At 45.0% G+C, this 19619-nt stretch overlaps 1 protein-coding gene across 4 annotated transcripts in view; it reads left to right on the forward strand.

Moving 5' to 3' along the window:
* Positions 1 to 19619, forward strand: part of PDE1C (phosphodiesterase 1C) — a 213801-nt gene that overhangs the window by 90131 nt on the left and 104051 nt on the right. The window contains exon 1 of one of the 4 annotated variants that reach the window (XM_038768055.1): positions 6498 to 6551. The exons of the other annotated variants lie outside the window; for them this stretch is intronic. The gene's annotated coding sequence lies outside the window, so the exon portion shown is untranslated. Of the gene's footprint in view, positions 1 to 6497; positions 6552 to 19619 lie in introns of those variants that run through there. 4 annotated transcript variants of the gene reach the window in all.

A 19619-nucleotide genomic window follows, 5' to 3' on the forward strand; every position in this document is an offset into this window, starting at 1 on the left:
TGGGATTAGAGCTCAGGTCTTTGACTCCCAATAGAGAACTGGGGAGTAGAATGAGGGATTTCTGCACCCTGGCCCCTGGGCTATCTTCCTCTGGGAGGCAGGGGTGTTAAATGCCTCTCACTGAGTGACTGTAAGCTAGTTGTGAGCAGGGAATGTGTCTGTCTATTGTGCTTAGTACACTGCTCAGAACATAGTAAGGGCTCAATAAATACGATTGAATGGATGAATTGGTGGCCTCCAGGGCTGGTGAGAAATGGTGCCTAGAAATCCTGAGAATTGACCACAAAAAAGCCTCATCTCTAACCATGTGAACAGGGCTAATTCTCTGAGCTTATCTCTGGCTGATGTGGATACAAGATAATCAGGTTGGACACAGTCCCTATCCCACAGGGGCTCATACTCTTCATCCCCATTTTACAGAAGAGGGAACTGAGGCACAGAGAAGTGAAGTGACTTGCCCAAGGTCACACAGCAGACACGTGGCAGAGCCAGAATTAGAACCCACATCCTCTGACTCCCAGCCCCATGCTCTTTCCCCTGGGCTACACTATTTCTTTGTATCCACCCCAGTGCTCAGTTTGGTGCCTGACACAAAGTAAAGGCTTAACAAATACCACTTATTATTATTATTATTATAATTATTATTATCATCATCATCCTTATCCAATCCCTGTAGTTATTCATGTTCAGGATTCCACAAAGCCCTCATTTCCTCTTCTCCCTTTCCTTTCTGCATCACACTGACTTGCTTCCTTTATTCCTCCCCCTTCCCAGCCCCACAGTATTTATGTCCTAATCTATGATTTATTTATTTATAAACTATGTGAATGAGAGCTCGTTGTGGGCAGGGTATGTGTCTGTTTATTGTTGCATTGTACTCTCCCAATCACTCAGTACAATGCTCTTCACACAGCAAGTGCTCAATAAATAAGATTGAATGAGTGAAGAAATGATGGCAGTTCCCCTTGAAAGGTTCTGCACTTTTTGATGCATCCAACAACAGTTCCGCGTCTGAAAATGACATTTTAAACAAAGCCCCCTCATTCTGAAAGCCATTCAGCATCCTGAAAGCCACTCATTCCAAAAAGACAGCATGTCTCATCTTCTGATCTCCCCCAGGGTCAAGCAGCATTCGTTCACCCCCTTCCCCGGCCCCCTAGGAAATGATTGAGAGCCACAGATGGAAAATGAACTGTGGAGAAAATTATCGTTATCCGTCCCGGCTCTCCGGCGATAGAATGGCGGACTGTGATCTTGGCAGGGGTGGATCGAGTTCTCGATGAGAAGGCAAGAAGCCAACCCCCTTATCTTATCCTGGACACGGCCCCCCTGCCGATGAAGCAATCAGTCAATCATATTTATTGAGCGCTTACTGAGTGCAGGGCACTGTACTAAGCACTTGGGAGTACAGCAGAACAGAGTTGGTAGACACATTCCCAGCCCAGAACGAGCTTACAGTCTAGAGGGGGAGACCGACATTATTGTCAATGAATACATGATGGATATGTGCGGAAGTGCTGTGGGGCTGAGGGAGGGGTGAAGAAAACGGAGCAAACCCAAGTGCAAGGAGGATGCAGAAGGGAGTGGGAGAGGAGGAAATGAGGGTTTAGTCAGGGAAGGCCTCTTGGATGAGGTGTGCCATCAATAAGACTGCCAAGGTAACATTTGGAGGCTATATTCCCCTTCTCTGGAAAGCAGAGAGGAATTCTGGGCATATCACTTGGGGTGAGTTGCTGTGGCTTGCCAATGGCTATTTCTTCTGTTGTTATCTGTAGACTGTAAACTCCCTGTGGGCAGGGAAGAGATCTACTAACTCTGTTGTATTGTACTCTCCCAAGCACCTAGTATAGTGCTGTGTTCACAGTAAGCACTCATTCATTCACTCATTCAATCGTATTTATTGAGTGCTTACTGTGTGCAGAACACTGTACTAAGCACTTGGGAAGTACAAGTCAATACATGCCATTGATTTATTGTTTTAAAAAGTATTTGCTAAGTGCTTACTATGTGTCAGACACTGTACTAAGCACTGGGGAAGATATGTGCTAATCAGGTTGGACACAGTCCCTGTCCCACGTAGGGCTCACAGTTTTAATCCCCGTTTTACAGATGAGGAAACTGACTGAGGTACAGAGATGTTAAATGACTTTCCCAAGGTCACCCAGCAGACAAGTGGCGGAGCTGGAATTAGAATCCAGGTCTTCTGACTCCCAGGCCTGGGCTCTATCCACTAGGCCATGCTGCTTTTCTGATCAATCAAGAAATCCTAGCCTAGACTAGTGCTGTGTATCCAGACCTAGTGTTCTGCACATAGTAAGTACTTCATACATACATACCATAACCATTCAATCTTGTCTACCAGGACCAATTTCATTGTTAGATCAAGGAGAGTTGAATACCAGGGAAATCAGAATTGGTGGGGCTTAGAAGCCTAGCAAAAAGGCAAATGATAGTAATAATAATGATGACTGCAGTGGTCGTTACATTCTTACTATGTGCCAAACACTGGGGTAGAAAATCAATCCTTGGGCTGATTTAAATGTAAATGATTGTGGTGTTTGTTAGCACATTGTTTTTATATTGTACTCTCCCAACTACAGTGCTCTGCGCATTGTAAGCATTCAATAAATATCATTGATTGACTGATTAATATGTGCTAAGCCCCAGGACTGATACAAAATAATGAGATCGGAAAGAGTTTCTTCCCAACACAGGACTCACTGTCTCAGGGGATGGGAACACAGGTGTTTATTCCCCCTTCAACAGATAAGGAAACTGAGGTACAGCAGAGTCAAGTGACTTGCTCAGGGTCCCACAGCAGGTAAGTGGTGGAGCAGGGATTAGAACCCAGGTCCTCTGACTCCCACCCAGCCCTGGGATCTTTCCATTAGGCCACGCTGCTTCTCTAAATGGCAGTCATGGGCAAATTTAACGGGTGCTGAACCAATTAGGTATGGTGGCTCAACATTAGAAGATATTGATTCGGAAAGGCAGATGTGGTGGTTTGTCAAACACAGGGCAGGCCATTTAAAACTAAACTCAGAGGGTGGTTAATCAGGGGGAAAAGCAGAGCACAGGGAAATAGAGAACCAGTAAATGCTTCACTGGTTTAATGAAAGTCCCCACTGTACGATTGTGGCAATGAAGCTTCAAGTAATTAGAACAATCACTCAGTCAATCAATCAATCAGTTGTATTTATTGAATACTAACTGTGTCAAGAGCACTGTAGTGAGCTCTTTGGAGAGTACAGTATGCCGGTTGGTAGACCCATTCCCTAGCTTACAGCCTAGAGCTTAGAACAGTGCTTGGCACATAGTAAGCACTTAACAAATGCCATCATTATTGGGGGGGGAGAAACAGACGTTAGTATAAATAAATAAATTAGGATAGGTACATAAGTGCTGTGAGACTGAGGGAGGGGTGAATAAAGGGTCACCCAAGTACAAGGGTGACGTGGAAGGGAGTGGGGGAAGAGAAAATGAGGGCCTAGTCAGGGAAGGCCTCTTGGAGGAGATGTGCCGTCATTAAGGCTTTGAAGGTGGGGAGAGTAAATGTCCGTCAGATATGGGGGGGGGGGGGGGTGTTCCAGGCCAGAGGCAGGATGGGGGCAAGGGGTTGGCGGTGAGGTAGATGAGATGGAGGTACAGTGAGTAGGTTGGTGTTGGAGGAGCGGACTGTGTGGGCTGGGTTGTAGTAAGAGAGTAGCCAGGTGAGGTAGGAGGGGGCAAGGGGATTGAGTGCCTTAAAGAACAAAGAAACATGAAAGAGGAGAGGAAAAGAATTGGCAGTTAAGAGGGATTTCTTTGGCCAAAGGGCTCACACGGGCTGCTTACTGTTCTGGTGGACTGATGAGATCCGGGCCCCTCACTAGCTATCTTCCAGCCATCTTCCTCTGCTCCAGGACAAGGGCTGAACAGGATGACATGGAGGGTGGGACTTTTCTTGGCCCCACAGAGGTACAATTCTGTTGAAATGGACTCTCCCACACACTTAGTTCAGTGCTCTGAACATAATAAGTGCTCAATTAATACCATTGATCAATTGATTAACAAATTACCTCATTGTGGGCAGGGAATACTGCTGTACTGTACTCTCTCAAGGCATTTAGTTCAGGGTACCAAGGGTTCTTGGTAGGAGAAAGCAAGGGGAATGGACACAAGCTCTGGTCAGTCTTGTGGGTTTCTCTGTGATTTCCTTGCATCTCTGGCCTCTAGCTGCCCCTCAGAGAGGAGGAGGTGATGTTGGAGAGGGGGCGAGAAGGAGTTAGTTCTCATGGAGAGGGGACGTTCGATCGTGGCCTGGTAAATCATACCTGACAAATCAGCAGCCGTCTCAAATTGTACGTAATGCAAACGGCACGGAAGAGGAAGCCTTCGTGACATCCTGAGTCATCCTGGCCCACCTCTGCCGCTGCTGTTTCTGTCACCTCACCCTTCGCACAGTGCTCTGGGGTTGGCGGGACGAGGGGAATACCCTCATTTTGCATGGAGCTGCTCACCAGGCCCGATCTTCTTAAACCAGCTGTGGGGAGGGGGGAAGGGGGCAGCGCATAGTAAGCCAGTCAGTCACATTTTTTGAAAACTTACTGTGTGCAGAGCACTGTATTAAACTTTTGGGACAGTACAGTAGAACAATATAACAGACACATTCCCTGCCCACAGTGAGCTTACAGGCTAGAGGGGGAGACACATGTTAATAGAAATAAATTCCAGATGTGGACACAAGTGCTGTAGGGCTGGGAAGGGGGATGAATAAAGGGAGCAAGTCAGGGAGATGCAGAAGGGAGTGGGAGAAGAAGAAAGGAGGGTTTAGTTGGGGAAGGCCTCTTGGAGGAGATGTGCCTTCAGTAAGGCTTTTAAAGGGGAGAGAATCATTGTCTGTTGGATATCAATCAATCAATCAATCATATTTATGGAGCGCTTACTGTGTGCAGAGCACTGTACTAAGCACTTGGGAAGTACAAGTTGGCAACATATAGAGATGGTCCCTACCCAACAGTGGGCTCACAGTCTAGAAGGGGGAGACAGAGAACAAAACAAAACATATTAACAAAATAAAATAAATAGAATAGATATGTACAAGTAAAATAAATAAATAAATAGAGTAATAAATATGTACAAACATATATACATATATACAGGTGCTGAGGGGAAGGGAAGGAGGTAAGGCGGGGGGATGGAGGGGGGAGGAGGGGGGAGGAAGGAGGATATGAAGATAGTGAAGCAGCATTGCTTAGTGGATAGAGTCCATGCCTGGGAGTCAGAAGGATCTGGCTTTTAATCCCAGCTCTGTTACTTGTTTGCCTTGTGACCTTGGACAAGTCACTTCACTTCTCTGTTCCTTGGTTCCCTTAACTATAAAATGGGGATGAAGACTGTGAGCTCCATGCGGGACATGGACTGTGTCCAATCTGACTAGGTTGTGTCTACCTCAGTGCTTAGAACAGTGTCTAGCACATAGTAAGTACTTAACAAATGCCATGAAAAAGAAAAAAAATGCCTCTGGGTTGCTTGCTGTGTTGCAGTGACTCATATAGAGCCCGTTGTTGGGTAGGGACCATCTCTATATGTTGCCGACTTATAGTTCCCAACTGTTTAGTACAGTGCTCTGCACACAGTAAGCACTCAATAAATATGATAGAATGAATGAATATACTTTCTACGGTACAGACTGCAATTAGAAAAAATGCATTCAGGGAAATTGGATTAACAACAGAGAAGTTGTGCAGTTTTTGTTTTTGTTTTAGGGTTTTTTTTTTCCCTGAAAACGTGCTTCCCCATTTCTCTGCCCCATCCAATTTTTGCTGTTCTAGGGCAGGTTTTGGAACAGTAATTGTAGTGTTTATTCAGTGGTTCTGATGTCCCAAGCCTTGAGGTAGATGCAATCAGAAGAAACACAGCCCCAGTGTAAGAGGAATAGTCTAAGGGGAATAGAGAACAGGTATTTAATCTCTATTTTACAAATGAGGGAACTGAGACATAGAGAAATTAATTGACTTGCCCAAGGTCACGCAGCAGGCAAGGGGCATGGCTGAGATTAGAACCCAAGTCTCCTGACTCCCAGGCTTGTGTTCTTGTGCTCTTTGCTCTAGCCCATGCTGTGTCTCCTATAGAAGATCGCGAGGGGACACTCTCATTTTGTGATTTGTAGGACTCAATCAATGAAAAAGTATTGACTGAGCTTTAATTGTGTGACGAGAACTTTACTAAGCCCTTGGGGAAGTACAACAGAGGAAAAGAGAAACCCTCAAGAAATTTACAGCAAACATGTGGTGGAGCTGGGATTAGAATACAGGACCTTCTGAGTCCCAGGCCCATACTCTGTCCACTAAACCATGCTGATTCTCTCCCTCTCTTCCTCCCTCTCTCCTCTCCCTCCTTCCTTCTCTCTCTTGTTCCCTCAACAGCCTCCAGCTTGGTGATAGTGCCAAACCACTATGATCTGGTGTTTTCTGGCAGCAAAGATTGATGGGAATAGTTGACATGGCATTGTTCAATACCCTGACAAATCAGCAGTGGCATCTGCTCAACTGGTCCTGCACAGTGAGAAGGTCAGCACTAGAGGAGCAAAGTATGCAGGCTGGGTTGTAGAAAGAGAGAAGTGAGATGAGGTAGGAGGGAGCAAGGTGATGGACTTCTTTAAAGCCAATGGTGAGGAGATTTTGTTTGATGCGGAGGTGGATGGACAACCACTAGGGTTTCTTGAGGAGTGAGGAATCATGTCTTGAGCATTTCTGTAGAAAAATGATCCAGGCAGAGAGTGAAGTTTGGACTAGACTGGGGAGAGACAGGAGGCTGGGAGGTCAGCAAGGAGGCTGATGCAGTAAACCAGGTGGGATTAGTGATTATATTAACATGGTGACAGTTCAATTGGAGCAGAAAGGTTGGATTTTAGAGATGTTGCGGCAGTGGGACCGACAGGATTTAGTGATGGATTGAATATGTGGGTTGAATAAGAGAGAAGAGTCAAGGAAAATGCCAATGTTATGGGTTTGAGAGACAGGAAGGATGGTGGTGCCATCTACAGTGCTGGGAAAGTCAAGGGGAGGACAGGATCTGGGTGGAAAGACAACAAGCTCTGTTTTGGACATGTTAAGCTTGAGGTGACAGGAGGACATCCATGTAGAGATGTCTTGAAGGTAGGAGGAAATGCGAGACTGCAGAGAGGGAAAAAGATCAGGGCTGGAGATCGGTGCCTGGCACATAGTAAGTGCTTAATAAATGTCATTATTACTATTATTATCATTCACAAAAGAGTTTCAGAGAGCATCTGATTTACTTTCAGGCAGAAAGCCATGATTTGGGGTATTCTGTGGACCCATAATCTATAAATCAGATTGGAGGCAAGTGGATGTGTTCAGGTTTCCTTGGTAGTTAGGGTGGGCTTCTCGAAGAAAATGAGACCCCTAGAGCACACAGAGTCAGCTATTCAGTAGTATTTACCTCAGGGTACAGACCTCTGTGCTAATCTTTTGAAGAGATCAATAAAAATGGAAGTCTGATCTTCCTCTCATTCACTCATTCATTCATTCATTCATTCAATCGTATTTATTAAGCACTTCCTCTGTGCAGAGCACTGTACTAAGCACTTGGAAAGTACAATTCGGCAACAAGTAGAGACAATCCCTACCCAACAACGGGCTCACAGTCTAGAATGGGGGAGGCAGACAACAAAACCAAACAAAACAAGTAGACAGGCATCAGTAGCATCAATATAAATAAATAGAATTATAGATATATGCATGTCATTAATACAATAAATAGAATAATATGCATAAGTGCTGTGGGGAGGGGAAGGAGGTAGAGCAGAGGAAAAGGAGGGCTCAGTCTGGGAAGGCCTCCTGGAGGAGGTGAGCTTTCATTAGGGCTTTGAAGGGGGGAAGTGTACTAGTTTAGCGGATGTGAGGAGGGAGGGCATTCCAGGCCAGAGGTAGGATGTGGGCCAGGGCTTGACGGCGGGACAGGTGAGACCGAGGCACGGTGAGGAGGTTAGCAGTGGCAGAGGAGCGGAGTGTGCGGGCTGGGCTGGAGAAGGAGAGAAGGGAGGTGAGGTAAGAAGGGGGGAGGTGAGGTAAGAAGGGGCGAGGTGAAGGAGAGCGTTGAAGTCGAGAGTGAGGAGTTTTTGCTCTCAAGGAGCTCATGAGCCAGCAGGGGAAGCTGACACAAAATAGATTGTAAGTTCATTATTGGCAGGGGAAGTGTCTACCGACTCTCTTACACTGCACTCTCCCAAGTGCTTAGTACAGTGTGTTACACACAGTAAGTGCTCAGTAAATACAATTGAATGAATGAATGAATACTGAGTGCTTGCTTTGTGCAGGGCACTGGACTAAATACTTGAGAGAGCATATCAGAGTTGCCTTCAAATGCTCAGTACAGTACCCAGTAAGTGCTCAATTAATACCACTGATGGATTGACTGAAGCACTGAAATACCTATGTCCCTGGAGGCCAAGAACCTCTGTAATAACGTGAGGTAACAAATGAAGATGAAAGAAGACGAGCTCGTGGACTGATAGATAAGGTACATCCATTTAAGAAACCTAATGGGAAAGAAAAGAAATGAAACTGTTTGTATCCATGTAAGGTTCTTCTCATGAATTCAGAAGCAAAACACTGACCAGTGTTTCTGGTGAATAGCATCTTCAGTGTCTAATTAATCATGATAATAATTGTGGTATTTGTTAAGCACTTACTATGTGCCAGGCGCTGTACTAGGTGCTGTGGTGGATACAAGCAAATCGGGTTGGACACAGTCCCTGTCCCACGTAGGGCTCACAGTCTCAATCCCCATTTTACAGATAAGGGAACTGAGGCATAGAGAAGTGAAGTGACTTGCCCAGAGTCACACAGCAGAGATGTGGCAGAGCTGGGATTAGAACGCATGACCTTCTGACTCCCAGGCCTGTGCTCTATCCCACGTGTATATTCCCAGTGTTCAGTAAAGTGCTCCGCACTCAGTAAGCACTTTAGACAGCTTTAAAACACTCAAACGATTCTCCCCGCTCCTACCTTACTTTGCCTATCTCCTGCTACAACCCAGCCTGCACACTTTGCTCCTCTAATGCCAACCTTCTCACTGTCCCACAGTCTTGTCCATCTCTCCACCGACCCTTCACCCACATCCTCCCTTAGGCCTGGAACACCCTCCCGCTTCGTATCCGACAGACGATCACTCTCCCCACCTTCAAAGCCTTATTAAAATCACATCTCCTCCAAGTGGCCTTCCCCAACAAAGCCCTCATTTCCACTACTCCTTCTCCATTCTGTGCACTTGAGTTTTTACCCTTTAGGTACCTCACCTCAGCCCCACAGCACTTACATGCATATCCATAATTTATTTTACTGTCCATCACCCTCTCTTGAATGTAAACTCCATGTGGGTAGGGGACATATCTATCAACTCAGACTGTAGTCTCCAAGTGTGTAGTATATCACTCTGCATGCAGTAAGTGCTCAATAAATAGCATTGATTGAATAAATACTACTCCTACCACTGCTGCTGCTGCTGCTGCTGCTGCTGCTGCTGCTGCTGCTGCTACTACTACTACTACTACTACTACTACTACTACTACTACTACTACTACTATTACTACTACCATCACTACTAACATAGAAAGCAATCATTAAATCTTGATCTTTGTTTGGGCTATCTAGGAGGTACCGAAGGGAACCCTGGCCTGAAATTCTGTATATCATTTTTCTCTTTCCAGGGATTCATTGGCATTTTTTTATTGATCTCCCTGAAGGCCCAGGGAAATGAAATAGTCAGGGAATGGTGAATTTATGAACCCATCAAACACCTCGGATTTGCATATTGATTTCGATTGACTTTTATTCAAAGGGCAACTAGTGTTCTGCAAATTTAAAGTATGCATAAGATGAATGAGTATTTTTCCTGCACTCAATAATATTGACTCTTAGGTGCTGAATGCCAGTTTCAAACAGGTCTGCCTCAATCTGAAAAAAAAGTTAATATGCGAAACTGTGCACTGAATTAGGACAGAGCATTTTGATTTTTACTGTAGGTCGATAGTTTAATTTGACGTAGGCGTATGGTAAATGTAGGTGGTGATTTTCATCCAGAGGCAGGCTTCTTGCATAGCCACTAGATAAAATGTTGAAGGTTTCCAGTGATTGGTGGTGCTAATTAAAGATCATGAAGGAAACAGTGGATGAAAGCAAAAGAACAAAACAAAATACATGTGCATCTTAATCCCTGTGTCAGTGAACAGTTCCTTTCCTGTCAGGAGTGAGGAGATATGGGGAAGTGTGGATATAAATCTCCACAGACTTCAGGGAGCATCTTATAAGGGCTATTTTGTACTCTGCAGTTTTTCTTTTCTTAAAGGGAGGGGTGGTCCTGGACTAACTTTGGGAAATGGAACTGAGAGACCCTTCCTACTCAATGTGTCACAGGAAACAGGATCCTGTCCAAGACAGAAATCTCTGAATTGGCAAAAGCGTGGCTCAGACATCAGCATGGCCTAGTGGGTAGAGCTCGGGCCTGGGACTCAGAAGGACCTGGGTTCTAATTCCAGTTCCACCACTTGTCTGCTGTGCGACCGTGGGCAAGTCACTTAAATTCTCTGTGCCTCGGTTACCTCATCTGTAAAATGGGCATTAAGATTGTGAGCCCAATGCAGGACACATGTGAGCCCTGTGTCCAACCTGATTTGCTGGTATAATAATAATTATGGTACTTGTTAAGAGCTTACTATGTGTCAGGTACTGTTCTAAGCACAGGGACACTGTTCTAAGCTCTGGATAATAATAATGATAATGATGGCATCTATTAAGCGCTTACTATGTGCAAAGCACTGTTCTAAGCACTGGGGAGGTTACAAGGTGATCAGGTTGTCACACGGGGGCCTCACAGTCTTAATCCCCATTTTACAGATGAGGTAACTGAAGCACAGAGAAGTTAAGTGACTTGCCCAAAGTCACACAGCTGACAATTGGCAGAGCTGGGGTTTGAATCTATGACCTCTGACTCCAAAGCCCGGGCTCTGTACTCCAAAGCCCGAGCCACGCTGCTTCTTTAAGCACTGGATCTAGCCCATTGCTTAGTACAGTGCCTAGCACATAGTAAGCACTTAAATAAACACCATAAAGAAAAGGCAGCAAGCGGGGAGGAGAATGAAGGTCTGCCTTGCAACTCACCTGGACTGCGGCAACGATTCAATTTGATCAATCAGTCAATCAATATTTATCAAGTGCTTACTGTGGGCAGAGCATGGTATTTAGAGCTTGGGAAAGTATAATACAGCAGAGCTGGTAGACATTTATCACTGAACTAAGTGCTGGGGTATTCATTCATCCATTAAATCGTATTTATTGCACGCTTACTGTGTGCAGAGCATTGTACTAAGTACTTGGAAAGTACAATTCAGCAATAAAGAGAGACAATCCCTGCCCACACTGGGCTTACAGTTTAGAAGGGGGAGACAGACATCAAAACAAAGTAAATAGACATCAATAGCATCAATATAAATAAATGGAATTATAGATATATACACATCAAAACAAGTAAACAGGCATTAATATAAATAAATAGAATTATAGATATGTAGATACATATGCAAGTGCTGAGGGGCAGGGGGTAGAGCAAAGAGAGTGAGTCAGGGTGATGGGGAGAGGAGGAGGAGCTGAGGAAAAGGGGGCTTAGTCTGGGAAGGCCTCTTGGAGGAGGTGAGCCTTCAGTAGGGCTTTGAAGTGGGGAAGTGTGATTGTTTGGTGGATCTGAGGAGGGAGGGCATTCTGGGCCAGAGGTAGCACGTGGGCCAGGGGTCGACGTCAGAACAGGTGAGAATGAAGCACAGTGACGAGGTTAGCACCAGAAGAGTGGATGTGCAGGCTGGACTGTAGAAGGAAAGAAGGCAGGTGAGGTAGGAGGGGACGAGGTGATGGAGAGCTTCGAAGCCAATAGGAGTTTTTGCTTGATACAGAGGTTGATAGGCAACAACTGGAGATTTTTGAGGAGGCGGGTAACATGCCCAGAATGTTTCTGTAGAAAGATAATCTGGGCAGCAGTGAAGTATGGACAGAGAGACAGGAGATTGGGAGATCAGAAAGGAGGCTGATGCAATAATCCAGTTAGGATAGGATGAGATTGTACTAATGTGGTAGAGGTTTGGATGGAGAGGAAAGGGCAGATCTTGGTGATGTTGTAAAAGTGAAACCGAAAGGTTTTGGTAACCAGTTGGATATGTGGGGTGAATGAGAGAGCAGAGACAAGGATGACACCAAGGCTGCGGGCTTGTGAGACGGGAAGGATGGCCGTGCTGTCCACAGTGATGGGAAGGTCAGAGAGAGGACAGGGTTTAGAAGGGAAGATAAGGAGCTCTATCTTGGACATGCTGAGTTTTAGGTTGTGGGAGGACATCCAAGTAGAGATATCCCAAAGGCAGGAGGAGATGCAAGCCTGAAGGGAGGGAGAGAGAAGAGGGGAGGAGATATAGATTGGGTGTCATCCTCATAGAGATGACAGTTGAAGCCGTGGGAGCCAGTGAGTTCACCAAGGGAGTGAGTATAGATGGAGAACAGAAGGGGACCAAGCACTGACCCTTGAGGAACCTATATAGTAAGGGGATTGGAGAGGGAGGAGAAGCCTGCAAAGGAGACTGAGAATTAACAGCCTGAGAGATAGGAGGAGAACCAGGAGAGAATAGAGTCAGTGAAGCCAAGGTTGGATAATGTGTTGAGGAGAAGGGTACGGTCCACAGTGTCAAAGGAGTCTGAGAGGTTGAGAAGGATTAGGATGGAGTGGGTTCCACATAGGGCTCCACAGTCTAAGTAGGAGGGAGAACAGGTATTGAATTCCTATTTTACAGATGAGGAAATAGAGTCAAAAGAAGTGAAGTGACTTGTCCAAGGTCCCACAGCAGACAAGTGGCAGAACCTGGGTGAGAAGAACCCTGGTCCTCTGACTCCTGGTCTGTGCTCTTTCCACTAGGCCACACTGCTTTTCCGATCCCAAGCGCAAGGGCCTGTGGGAATTAAGATCATGGCCGTGGCCTGGGAGTCAGAGGGTGGAAAGGCCCTAGTGATTTTTTTTTTAAATGATTGATTTGGACAGAGATGAGGATGTCTTGGAGGATGTGCTACATCCTACACTGACTTCTTCATTGGGGTCCTTTGAAGAGGCTGTCACTTGGCTCACATATCATCGCCAAGGCCAGCACCGAGGATGTTTAATCACAGCCCAGCGGGGATGCTCAGGACCTGAGGCGGGAGCTGGATGTGCTCAGAATGGCAGAGAAGGACAGGGGAAACCATCCCCCAAGTGGTCAGGATGTCATTCATTCATTCATTCATTCAGTCGTATTTATTGAGCGCTTACTGTGTGAAAGCACTGTACTAAGTGCGTGGGCGAGTACAATGCAACAACAAACAGACACGTTATCTGCTCACAATGAGCTCATAGTCTAGAATGTTTTGAATGTTCACACCTGCATATTAGGAGTGGGTTCACTAATAGTAATAACCACTGTGGTATTTGTTAAGCACTTACTCTGAATCAAACACTGTACTAAGCTCTGGGGTAGATACAAGCTAATCAGGTTAGACACAGTCTCTGCCCCACATGAGGCTCAGTCTTAATCCCCATTTTACAGATGAGGGAACCGAGGTCCAGTTAAATGACTTTCCCAAGGTCACACAGCAGACATGTGGCAGAGCTGGGAGTAGAACCCAGGTCCTTCAGATTGCCAGGCCTCTGCTCGATCCATGCAGATCACATGTGTACAGCACTGTACTAATGAATTGTCTTGTCTTATGCTGTCCAGTTATCTCCGGCCCATAGCGACTCCATGGACACATCTCTCCCAGAACGCCCCTCTCCATTTACAGTCATTCTGGTAGCATATCCATAGGGTTTTCTTGGTCAAAATATGGAATTGGTTTACCATTGCCTCCTTCTATGCAGTAAACTTGAGTCTCTGCCCTTGACTCTCTCCCGAGCCTCTGCTGCCCATCATAGGAGAGTTTTGACTTGTAACAGATTGCCTTCTACTCGCTAGCCACTGCCTGAGCAAGAAATGGATAAGGTAGGCCTCTGCTTGACTTTCCCTCTCGTAGCCAAGATTGGTAGAGTTCTGGAGACTCTGCAGGGGTGATCCCAAGAGGGAAATAAGGAATTGGGATAGTACAATAAGATTGGCCACTGTCCCTGTCCCACATGGGACTCACAGTCTAATAGGGAGGGAGAACAGGTATTGAATCCCCATTTTGTGGGCAAGGAAATGGAGGATCAGGGGTGTTAAGTGAGTTGCCCAAAGTCTGCAAATGGCAGAGCCGGGAGTCCTCGACTCAATCAATCAATTTGTTGAGCACTTACAATGTGCAGAGCACTGTGCTATGGTCTTGGGAGAGCACCATACAACAGAATTGGTAGACACTTTCCCTGTTCCCAATGAGCTTAGAGTGGGGAACTGTTAAGCCCTTGACGCCCAAGCTGTTTTCACTGGCAAAAATGACAAGCAAGAGCTGGCATTTGTTTTAAGAGAAGCAGCATGGTGTAGTGGATCGTGCATGGGCCTGGGAATCAGGAGGCCTTGGCTTTAATCCCGGCTCCACCATTTGTCTGCTGAGTGACCTTGAGCAAGTCACTTCACTTCTTTCTGCTTCTGTTCCCTCATCTGTAAAATGGGGGTTGAGACTGTGAGCCCCACATGGGACAGGGACTGTGTCCAACCCAATTTGCTTGTATCCACCTCAGCGCTTAGTATGGTGCCTGGCACATAGTAAGTGCTTAACAAATACCTCAATTATTATTATTGCCATTATTATTCTTATCATTATTATTATTCAAGCTGGGGTCAGAATTATCTTTTCGTGTTGCCCTGGAATTCTCACCTCCATCTCTGTTTCCTAACCCCAGGGAAACAGACTTCTCTTCTTAGTCCCTGACTCCATGAGAGACCAGCCCATCAATCCGGGAGTGGAATTTACTTAGCACTTACATTGTGTGGAGCAATGGATTATGTGCTTGGGAGAGTACAATAGACTAAGTAAATACGTTCTCTTACCTCAAGAGGTTTACAGTCTAGTAAGGGACATTAAAATAAATTACAGGCAGAGGAAGCAATAGAGCATTAGGTTATGTACAGAGGTGAAGCAGTGTGGTCTAGTGGATTGAGCATTTGCTTGGGAGTTGTAAGGACATAATAATAATAATGATAATAATAATAATAATAATAATAATAATAATAATAATAGTATTTGTTAAGAGCTTACTATGTGCCAAGCACTCTTCTAAGTGGTGGAGTAGATACAAGGTTATCATGCTGTCCCATGTGGGACTTACAGTCCAAGACCCCATTACAGATGTGTTAACTGAGGCCCAGAGAAGGTGAATGGCTTGCCCAAGGTCACACAGAAGACAAGTGACAGAGCAGGGATTAGAACCCATGTTCTCTGACTCCCAAGCCCGTGCTCTTTCCACTAAGCCATGCTGCTTCTTTGGGTTCTCTGGGTTCTAATCCCAGCTCTGCTACTTGTCTGCTGTGTGGCCTTGGGCAAATCATTTTAACTTCTCTGCATCTCAGTTCCCTCATCTCTAAAATGGGGATTAAGGCTGTAAACCCATGTGGGACAGGGAGGGTCTAACATGATGATCCTGTACCTGTCCTAGTGCTTAGAACAGTGCTTGCACTTAGTAAGCACTTAACAAGAACCATGATTACTATTAATATAATTATTATTAAATCTTTTCTCATCTCCTCTGGTGTAAAATGGGTGCATTAGGTGATCAGAAGACATTTCACGTTATTAGGTCTACCAAGATCCCCTTGCAATCCACTCATTCCCTCCAAACATCAAAATGTAATTTGGTTAATATTGCCAGAAAGGACATTCCATTAAAGATTTGCAGCAGCCTGGATCTGAATTAAAACCTTTGGAATACATTTCTATCGCAGACATGTGCCTCTTAAAGGAAACGACCCGCTGTACACATTTGGAGAAATAGGCACTCCGAGGAGTTAGTAAAATTACGATTTCCAGATTGACATTTCCAGAATATAAATGAAGAATTAAAATGCTATAAAGGCGGCATTGCTATGCAAACGAGGGAGAAATGATCGAAACGTACCTCCCAAAGTTGGGTTGTTATTTTAGAAATCGTCCTTGCGGTGAGAAATGACTTTTATTTTGTAATAGCATGACTCAATCAGGGCTTTCTGTTTGTTTCTTTAAGATTACTAAATTTATTTTCAGGGCACTCCACTAAATGCTGTCTGTCATTTCTGGGAAGGATGTTAGGCTAAATGGAAATGCTAAATGTTTGGGGAAGAATTTCTATGCCAACACCATACCATTGGAGCCTCAGAATGGCCCTATTTTCAACCATTTCTGTAAGACTTTAGGACAGTATTTTGAAAACAGGACTCGTGGGGCTTCCTTCCCCGATTATCTATTTGGAAACTGGAAATGACTTTCCTTCCTCTTATAGTATTCCCTCTCCATTAGGAGGAAATGTGTCAGTTTTCTCTTCTTCTGTGTGCAATCTGCCACACGTTAATGAGCCTAGGGTGTGTTGGCTTCCGTGGGAAAAGACTACCCTTGTCGATCACATCTTCAGGATACATACAACTCTGGGAAGGCTTTAAGCAGAACCTGATGGTACGGTGAGGTTATTTAGTCTTCAGATGTCCCAGATGTGAGACTATCTCTAAGTGGCAGCTTGGCGAAACAAGTTGTCTTTGTTCACTCTGGAGGGGATTCGAGTGGAAAGGGCATCTCAGGTTCAGCTCCAAATTTTCTCAACCATCCACTTGATTGTCACTGACATGTTTTAGAGGGGCCACACAGAAATGACTTTGTGAAAGGAGAGGTGCGGGGGATGGATCACTTAAACTGACACTTTGGGTCCCTTGATCAATCAATCAATTGTATTTATTGAGAGCTTACTGTGTGCAGAGCACCGTACTGAGTTCTTGGGAGGGTACAATACAATAGACAGACACATTCCCTGCCTACAGTGAGCTTGCAGTCTAGAGGGGGAGACATGTGGCTTAGTGGATAGAGCACGGGCCTGGGAGTCAGAAGGTCATGGATTATAATCCCAGCTCTGCCATATTTCTGCTATGTCACCTTGGGCAAGTCACTTAAGTTCTCTGTGCCTCAGTTCCCTCATCTGAAAATGGGATTTGAGATTATGAGCCCCACATGGGACAGGAACTGTGTCCAACTCTATCTGCTCGTATCCTCTGCAGTGCTTAATACATTGCCTGGCACATAATAAGTGCTTAACAAATACCACCATTATTATTATTGTTACTTGTGATAGGCGACTTGTTCTGAAGTTACATTTGGAGACACAGCTTCTGCTCCCTCTAGGAACTTTCAATAGGCAGGATCCAATGTAAGAAAACCCTAAGAGTTTACCAAGGTTCCAGGAGAACCCAGCTGTTCCCAAAAAGGATGGCTCAGCAGACTGGAAAAAAATTAAACACTAAAGTTGGTCAAAGCTAGAACTCAACGGAGACCTGCAGGCAAAGTGAGGAAAAACTATAAAAATGGAAATTAGGCCAGATTCAAGCAGAGAATAAAGTAAAATGCCCAGCTGGGAAAGGGTAAGATTCTAAATGTTCAAAGTACAAAGGAGAGCTGCCTGACATGAGACATAAAGAGTAGCAATAAAAAAAAAAAAATACAAGCAATTTAGAGGCAAAGTCCCTTCCTTTCCCAACAGGAAGGAGAAATGCAGAGAGACCATGGTGAAAACTGTAAGCTCATTCTAATCAGGGAGTATATCTACCAACTCCGTTGTAGGGTTCTCTCCCAAGTGCGTAGTATGGTGCTCAGCACACAGTAAGTGCTCAGTAAATACCGTTGATTGATTTTTATACTTATTCACTTTTGCCCTTCTGAGCAAGCATAATGGCAGTTGCAGAGTGGAACAACTCTCCCTTGTAATGAAAGATGGGAAACCCAAGCTAGAATAATTAAGGTAGCTAAAAAACCAGGTTATAGTGACATCTGAATTTACACATCCCTCCGGTCAACCAGTCGGTCCATCAGTGGTATTTACGGAGCACAGGCTGTGTGCAGAGCACTGAGCAGGGCTAGGAAGAGTACAGTGTAGTTGGTAAGCAAGATCCCTGCCTTGAAGGAGCATACAGTCTAGCGGGGTTTAAGTACTGGTGGTAGCTCCTGCAGAGCTACTAGCTCCTCTCTCTGAGGACTTTTAGAGTCAGGTTACCTTCCTCTTTCAAAAGAAAAGATGGGAGACCCCATAAATCTGTGCAGATTGCTCAGCCTGACATCAAGAGCATTTATTGTGCACTTACTGTGTGCATAGAACTGTACTAAGTGCTTGGGAGAGTATAACAGAGTTGGTAGATATGTTCCCTGCCCACAAGGAGCTTACAGTCTAGTGCGGGGAGGCAATCACAGATATGGACATAGGGGCTGTGGGGTTGAAGGTGGGGTAATAATAATAATAATAATCACGGTGCTTGTTAATTGCTTACTATGTACCAGGCACTGTACTAAGTGCTGGGAATACAAGCAAAACAGGTTGGACATGGTCCCTGTCTCACATAGGGCTCACAGTCTGAATCCCCATTTTTCAGACAAGGTAACTGAGGCCCAGAGGAGGGAGCCAGTATTAGAACCCATGACTTTCTGACTCCCAAGTCTGTGCTCTGTCCACTAGGCCATTTCTTCTTCTTCTTCTTCTGGGGTGTATTGAGTATAAATAAAAGTTCAAAGATGACCCAGAGGGGAGAGGGAGTAGGGGAAATCAAGGCTTAGTTGGGGAAGGGCTTGACATCGGTATTGGGGTAGCTACTAGAAAATAATCAATCACTGCAAAGACTTTGTAGTGCAGACGTTTCTTGGAAACATCCAGCATGACATTATGAAACTACAGGTGAAGCACAGTGCAGTTATTGAGCCTTTAGTAAGGTTTTTCTCATTCTATTTCCCCCATGCTAACCTTAACAAGTGCTTAATGAATACCACAAACATTTTTACTCTTCCGTCCTCAACAGCAGAAAGGAAAAATGTCATTCATTCATTCATTCATTCAATCATCTTAACTACTACTCTCCATCAAGAGAGGGATTGTCAAATGGCTCAAGGGTTTAGGAAGTGGTACTATACAGGGATCAATCATGGAAGCAGTGTGGTCTTGTGGAAAGAACACCTGCCTTGGAGCCAGAGGACCTGGGTTCTAATTCTGACTGTGAGACCTTGGGCAAGTCATTTCATTGCTCTATGCCTCAGTTCCCCTTTAACAGATGTTAAATACCTGTCCTCCTTCCCACTTGAGCCCCTTATGGGATAATGACTATGTTCCCCCGATTAACTTGTACCTTCCACAGTGTCTGGCACAGGATAAGTGCCTAACAAATACCATTATCATCATTGGATCAGTTCTATTTAGAGATGCTATCGGTCACCTGGAATAAGCAATCAAAAGCGTGCTAACCAAAATTTCACACGATACCAATTTGGGGCTCAGATGCTAATGCTTTGGAAGTCTGGTAGCCTGAACAAATTGGAAAATGGTTTTAGAAGAACAGGATGGAATTCAGTGGAGAAAAGAACGTGCTCATGCACTTTGTGATGAAAAATGGCACAAATCCAGGATGGGAGTAGAATGGCTGGGCT

This window comes from Tachyglossus aculeatus, chromosome 2, assembly GCF_015852505.1.
Source record: "Tachyglossus aculeatus isolate mTacAcu1 chromosome 2, mTacAcu1.pri, whole genome shotgun sequence".
Lineage (NCBI taxonomy): Eukaryota > Metazoa > Chordata > Mammalia > Monotremata > Tachyglossidae > Tachyglossus > Tachyglossus aculeatus.